Raw genomic sequence first — 7,931 nt, 5'->3', positions numbered from 1 at the left:
CTTCCAAATAGCAGTTCCCAATTGCCTGACATTGTCTGCAACACAATCTTGGTCTCTCAGGCAGTCCTCAGTTAGATCCTCCTGCAGGGCATGCTTTTGCAGCTGCATGGCTCCCACCATTTAGGGGTGGCTGTTGCTACACCCACATGCCTAATTAAAAGGTAATAAGAACTACATTGTAAAATGATCTTGTTCATGTTATTGTTCTCTACCTCTACACTGATGTTTAAACTCTAACTCTTAAACCTGAAGATACTGACCACATTTGGAGACCTAGAATAAGATATGGTACATAGCAGAAGTTTAATAAATGAAGTTCCAGCCTTTTGCCAAACAAGTTACTCATCCCATAGACGTTACTAGGGTTCCATATGCCTACAAGAAACCACCACCCTTCATGATAGTAATACCCTAATGTTAATATTAGCTATTAATATTTGTGTAGTTTTATGTTCCCATAAACTGATGTTTATTAAATTTAATGTACTGACATACACTGATGTGTTTTATATCATTTAAATAGTTCATATTTTCTAAGTAGTATAGGCACAATCAATTATTCATATATTAAATCTATTTATTTTAGTAAGTTCAACTTGTTGATGGATGTATGAAGAGGGCATGTAGTTATTTCCACTTATTCTTGACTATACAATGTAACATATATTCTCAGCTTAATCACTCTGGTGTCTGAGGATAATTTGATTCCTAGGAAATCCCCTATCACTGACTGAATTTTGTTTCATAAGTACTTCATTACAAGCCACCAAACCTTTTCGGAGTTCCATGGCTAGCTTCACTGTCCATCTCTCTATAGTGCTATATCCCAGATTCATAGGGTCCTTGAAGAAAGCTGAACAAAATTGAACTGTAGAAAATTGCTTCCAAAAGTCACAGACATTGTTAAGGGTAAAACCCAGACTTAGCCATATTTACTATGATACAACTAAAGCAGGGACATTAGTGCATGTGCTAAAGTAAGTACTTTGAGACTAATTATAATAATCATTATAGGAACATGACAGGAAAGCCATCATTTCAGCCACAAGGGAATTCCTAGGCTTTACCAAAATTTTTATATAAAATTAACCGTGTAAACTGACCCTGTTCAACATCAAGGACCATATCAACTTGAACAAACCCTTGATTATTTTCTAGGGGATGCTAGCAAGAAGCTAAGGACCTTGAAGTAAGTGGCATTTGAGTTCAGAGTCTGTTTGAGACCATTTTACCTGGAGCTAATATGTAGATAACAAGAATTAAAGACTTCCAACCTCTTGATATGGCTTACCCCACCTGTGAGCTTAAAAGAACACAGTGCTTTGGGTTTTGTTTTGTTTTGTTTTGTTTTGTTTTGTTTTGTTTTGTTTTGTTTTGTTTTTGGTCTTTGTTTTTGGTGTGTGTGTGTTTACCTTCCACAGGCACAGAAAACTTTTCTGCGTAGGGCTGAGTTTCTAGCCTTCTCACATTCTCACGGAGACTATCAGAGAGAGGAAGTCAGTAAACACAGAAATATTATCTCTACTTATTTATGATCAGAGGGAAAGATGTTCTGAGATGTGGTCTGACAACATAACTCAAGTTGGTCTTAATCAACTCATGACTACTCAGATTACTTACAACTCATGATCCCCCTGCCTCAGTGTCCCATGTGCTGGAATTTCAGGATATAGCAACATGTTCAGTTATGATATCCAAAATGAATTCAAGACCACCCAGTACCTTCCGCCTTCGAAAAGGACTTCCAAACTGTACTAGCAGGCCACGTGCAGAGCCAGATAGAGAAGCTGGCTGACTAAACAAATGTAGAAACATAGTTTTAGCTGTCAAAATAATTAAGTCTACAGCTGCCAGAAAAATATTAGCTGTTCTCAGAGAAATAACCATAGCAATATTAGCAATTCCCCTACTCTGCCCCACACTGAATTCTGAGAAAAAAAAAAAAAACAAACAAACCACAAACCACCTGACCTTGTTGATAGTTGTGATGTTAATGGCTGTGACATTAATAGCTGCCCCATAAGTTCAAAATGTACTATTACTTTGCTGACCAAATCATAATAACCCACCATGGGGGCAAGCAAAGTGAGTCACTAGGCCAAAGGTAGTCACTATACAAACCAATCAATGCCTGAAAAGGTTACTTGTTACATCAATGAGAATAAGCCAACTACCCTGTTGACCAAATCTGCCACTTATAAAGGAGTAAAAAGTGTGTCTTTCTTTGTTCTGGGTCTCCCCTCTGGCCTGCATGCTGAGAGGGGAGTCCCCAACATGTTAGATCAATAAAAATTCTCATGTGGTTTGCAGCGATGGCCGTCTCCGTGGTCTTTGTGAGTGAGGGTCTTTTGACGATCTCCAACACAGTTAACATTTGTTTACCTAGGTAAAAGCCTTTAGTTCTCTGAAAGGGAAAATTTCAGACACCACAAAGTTAGAGATTTTTCTTGTTGTTACAAAATACTCCAGAAAAGCACCCTAATTAAGAAATGTTGCCGGGTGTGGTGGCGCATGCCTTTAATCCCAGCACTCGGGAGGCAGAGGCAGTCAGATTTCTGAGTTCGAGGCCAGCCTGGTCTACAGAGGACAGCCAGGGCTACACAGAGAAACCCTGTCTTGAAAAACCAAAAAAAAAAAAAAAAAAAAAAAAAAAAAGAAAAAGAAATGTTTACTTAGGCTTGCAGGTTGAAGTTCATCATGGGGAGGAAGGCATGGTGGCCTGAGCTTAAAGCAGATGGTCACATCCTGCCCACAATGTGACACATGGAGGCATGTCTCTGTGGGGGGCAGAGAGGAGTGAGTGGTGAAACTTAGTTTCTTTTCTCCTTTCTACTCAGTCCACGACCACACCCCACAGAATGGTGTTGCTTAGAGTTAGGGTTGGGCCTTCCCTTCCCCATTAATCCAGTCCAGAAATGTTCTTGTAACTCAGGAGGTGTTCCTATTGTGACCCATCAAGTTGATAATTAAGATTAACTGCCACAGCCAGGAAGAAGAGAGGAGGGATCATGAACAGTGGAGAGACAGCCAGTGGCTCCTGGAAATTCACAGTTGCTGGCCACAAGGAGCTGGGCAGGGTACACAATGTGAGGTGCTAGGTAGCTTCAAGGCTGCTCAGCTGAATGTTCTGTGATGCAATCCTACTGTCGATGAAGACATAATATTATGCTCAAAGGACATGCAACAAAAAGAGTTGGTTTTGCCTAGCAAGCTTTTGTCTTCGCATGGACAATAAAGCAGTATTCAAGTGTTCGAGTGGCATTTGGAGAGTTACGTAAGAGGCTCTGTCTGAGAAACAAAAGTCACTGCAATGGTACAAAAGCTGACAAGAGCCTGTAATGCCAACAGCACTTGTGCACTGGCAGGACCACTGTAGATCTATTTCTCCTCACTCCTGCCTCTCTCCACTACTCTCCCTTCAGCTGGATTCTAGTGCTTTGACCAGGTATCATTGCATGGTCCCTGCGCACTCTCTCCTTGGCTGTCACCTCCACCTGACACACTCTCCTGCCATATAAATTTCAGGAGGTCATAGTCCCCAGTGTGACTATCTCTGAAACAGTCCATGGGCCATGGTCTTCTTTAGTGTTTCTGTATTTCTGAAATATGCCATGGTAAATGAATCATGTAGATGATGGTAGAAATATATTTATCTTCCCAGGTTCTTGGCACAGAACTGTTAAAATCCTGAAAAGATGGATGTCATTATTACCCAGAAGGAGCCTTCTTCCAATCACATCTGAGTTTATTCTCTTGAGGATATTCAAGTCACAGAGGAAATGACTAGAAAAACTCTGGATGGGACAGGCCACCTGAAAAAAAAATGGCATAGAGCTGATTGTCAATCAGTATCAGGACTGCTCCACACAGGACAGACGCACAGATGGGGAGACACATGTCCATGGAAACCATGGAGTAACATGATCCAATGATCTTGGGGCTATTGAATGCATGGAAATGTTGGGAAGGAAACTTCACTGAAAAGACATGGGGGCTCCAGGTCCCCCGGGTTCCTATCCTTGCTGCTTCTTTATCAGAGGGTCCTTCAGTTGTGTGCTTCATAATAAGCCAGTGCTCAGAGTGTCTGGCTGCATTTTGTAAATCATTCCATTGAATCATCACTCCTAAGTGGGGCTGGGGTGAGTGCTGAGAACCCCCAGTAAAGAACAATCTGTCCCTTCAGAAACACCAGAGCCCTAGACTTATATGAGTAGCCATTCAAGAGAGGGCAGTCTTGTGTGGCTGGGGTACCTGTGGGATCAATGTTAATTCCAGGTAGTGCTAGAATTGGCTAAATTATAAGGTACCCAGCTGGTGTTTGGAGAGCCAGAGAAGTGTTTGGTGTAGAAAAACAACACACATCTGATGCCAGGTATGCTGTGCAGGGTGATTTCCTGGTAGTTATAGTCCCTCGATGTGCACGTGTTATTTTAAAAGAATATAAATGAATCTTCTAACTATACCACGGTTTAACAGTGGGTCCAAGGCAGTTTCTTATGGAATCAATGTCTCTGGATGATGCTAAAACATGAAGAAAACGGCTGCCAATGCTACTTTGGAGATCAGTCTTCCTTGGAACTAGACTGAATGGTTTCAGCCCATCTCTTCCTAATCTTGGCTGCTGTTTGGTTATTAGAGTTGTTTGAGACAGAGTCCCACTTTGTTAGCCCAAGTCTCTCTGGAGCTCACTGCATAGCCTCGGGTGACCTTAAACTCATGACAACTTTCTTGCCTCTGCCTCCCATGTGCTGAAACTACAAGTCTGAGCGCCCAAATCTGGCTCTCTTCTTGCTCCTTAATAAGCAAACATAAGGGCTCAGCTTCCTCCCACCCTACCCCCAGGTCTGAGGTACTGGATCCATGCCAAACAACACACCCTTTGCCTTATTCAGAAATCAACAATGTTTCCCTGATATCAGTTGGATGGAAGCCACACTCCCAGGTTTCTTTCTTTTTGTCTTATTTTTAGTTTATGTATTCATACAAAGTAATAAGACTCCTTGTAGCATGTTTTTACACATTCTTGGTTTGGGTTGACCTCGGCCAGCTCTTTTTCCCCATGTCCCTGCTTATGGGTTTTTACACACATTTCCATTTTGTTATTAAATGCATTCTGTTAATCTCTTTACACCTTCCCTTAAAGCCTCCTTTTCTCTTCTCAAGTTGCCTCTCACATCTCCCATACTACACACACACACACACACACACACACACACACACACACACACATAGAGGAAGAACAATGAAAGAGTATGCACAGTATTTGTCTTTCTGGGTCTGAGTCATCTCACTAAAGATAATATTTTCTTGTAAATTCATCTTCTAGAAAAATACATAATATTTTTCTTTATATAGCTTAATCCTAGCTCTCTTCAGCCCTCTTCTTTGTATACAAACACTTATACCTCAAGACAGTTACATGGGCACACCCATATTTTTTTTTTTAGATGAGTACTGGAGATCTGAATTCAGATCCTCAAGCTTGTATCTTATTCATTCAGAGATCTCCACAACTCCCAAGATTTGAATTACAGATATTAGAAATGCTAAAGGCTTTGGATGACAGTGTAAAACAGAGGGACAGGTGCTGCTGAAGTCTCTGAGCATACAGCAGGGACACTGCGCATAGACCAGCCCCTGTCTCACACAGGTCTGGCAGGCTCCTGTGTGTCAGCATCGCTCCCACTCACTGACCCCAGTGGAAAAGGTGGGTAAGAAGTAACCCTAGCACTGCACATCAGTGCTGACCTGAGGTCCTCACTCAGCCATTGGCAGTGTGGCTTGGTTTATGTTACGAGTTAGTTTCCCATTGCTGAAAATGTAATCGCCTAAAACACTATGAACCTAACATCTCACCATTCAGTAAGAAATCTGACTCAGGCCTCATTGAACTAGACTTGGCAGTCAGCAGAGCCCGCTTCCTTCTGCAAGCACTGGAGACGAACCCTGCATCTTTTTCTTGAAGGATGCCCAGCCTTTGGTCCACCAGTGCTCTTTTTGTCTGTAGTGTCAGTACTAGTAGTTTAAGTCACTTGTCACAAGGACTAACTCCAGCTTCCTTCCTGTCACCCTCTCTCATTTTTCAGGTTCGTTTGGATTCCACTGGACTCATCTAGATAATTCGAGATAATCTTTCATGATTTCTAGATAATTCATGATAATCTTTTGCTCTCAAGGTCAGTTGATTGACAACCTTAATCCTGTTGGCAAGCTTACTATCCTTCTAGCTATCTCTCTAACACATGGATTGCTGGATTACCGGGGTCAGGCTACACACCTCTCTGTGAGCATTATTCCACAAACAAAAAAAAGTAAGGACAGATAAAATGTGATGGCTGTCATGGCTGTCTCTCTTTTTTTCCCCAGTGTTGTACCTGCCTTGCTCTTTCATGACCTTTTTGTGTTTCTTTAGATAAGGCTTATATACTGTATCCTATAGATATAACAATTGTGTGTGAGGATGTGAATATGTGTGCATGTGTATAAGTATATGTGAGTACGTGCGTATGTGTGTGAGTATGTGTGAGTACACGTGTATATGAGTGTGAGTATGTGTGTATATGTATGTGAGTGTATGTATATGTATGTGAGTGTGTATATGTGTGTGAATATATGTGCATATGTGTGTGAGTATGTGTGTATATGTATGTGAGCATGTGTATATGTATGAGTGAGTATGTGTGTATATATGTGTGAGTGTGTGTACATGTATGTGTGTGTATATATGTATGTATGTGTATATATGTGTGAGTGTGTATACATGTGTGTATATGTGTATGTGAGTCTGTGTGTGAGTGTGAGAATATGTGTGTGAGTATGTGTGTATGTGCATGTACATGTATGTATGTGAGTATGTGTATACGTGTGTGTGTGTGTGTATTCTGCATGTGAGTATGTGTGTGCAAGTCAGAGGACAAATCCAGGTGTAGTACCTCAAATACTGCTCCAGTTATGTGTCTGTGTCTATGACAAACATCACAAGTCTCTGCCTCACTCACTCCCTTCCTTAAATAGCCTAGGATCCAACTAATGAGAAATGACACTGACGATACTACTCGCTTTGCACTTCTGAATCAATTAACCATCAAGACAGTCCCTCACACACAAATCTGTTCTAGAGAGTTCCTCAGTCTAAGCTGTCCCCTCACCTTACTCGAGGCTGTGTCAAACTGACGGTTGAACTGGAACAAGTGCTCTCTACCTTTTTCTTTGTTTCAAGACAGGGTTACTCACTGGGGCCTGGAGCTTACGAGGTAGGATAGACTGGATGGCTGCAGCCCCAGGAAGTCATCTATCTCTGCCTCCCCCAGAGCTAGCATTACAAGCACATCCAGCACCCTCAATGTTGTTATATCGATTCTAGGGTCAAACTTAGATCCTGCTGCTTTCAAGGCAAGGATTTTACTGACTGATCTATCTCCCCGACCCCTATAACAATCAGTTTTAAATAGATAGCAATTTAACCTTGACTGTGTGTAAAACTTCTACACCCAGAAAAATCAAGATTTCTGAGGTAATTTATACCGTCCTCAGACTGATGGGCAGTTGCTTTCTGCTGAGCTACAATGGTAGGGAGATCTACTCCAAAGGAAGATCTACTAGACTAGGACTAAAGAAATCAAGTAAATCAAAGGCTCAACAACCAAGATAAAGTGTCAAGCATAAGGGAGGCAGGGAGGCTGATGCAAGAGGTCCAGCCAAGAGAGGGTGGAGATGACGTAAAGGCTTGATGGTGGGTGGATTGGAAGAGGCTTGAGGGTGCTGGGATGGGGGTTATACTAAAGGACTATTTTAAGGTGAATGATTAGAGATGGGCGCTATGTAGTGAGTGAGACTCTTGTCAAAGGCAGACGGTGTGAGTATTGAGCAGCGTTCTGTTGCGGCCTGCCCGCAGTCCACAACACGAACGGTTCAACTGAGAATGGCAGTTC

The sequence above is a fragment of the Mus caroli genome, chromosome 18, assembly GCF_900094665.2.
Source record: "Mus caroli chromosome 18, CAROLI_EIJ_v1.1, whole genome shotgun sequence".
Taxonomy (NCBI): domain Eukaryota; kingdom Metazoa; phylum Chordata; class Mammalia; order Rodentia; family Muridae; genus Mus; species Mus caroli.
Note: the sequence above shows the minus strand (reverse complement) of the source record.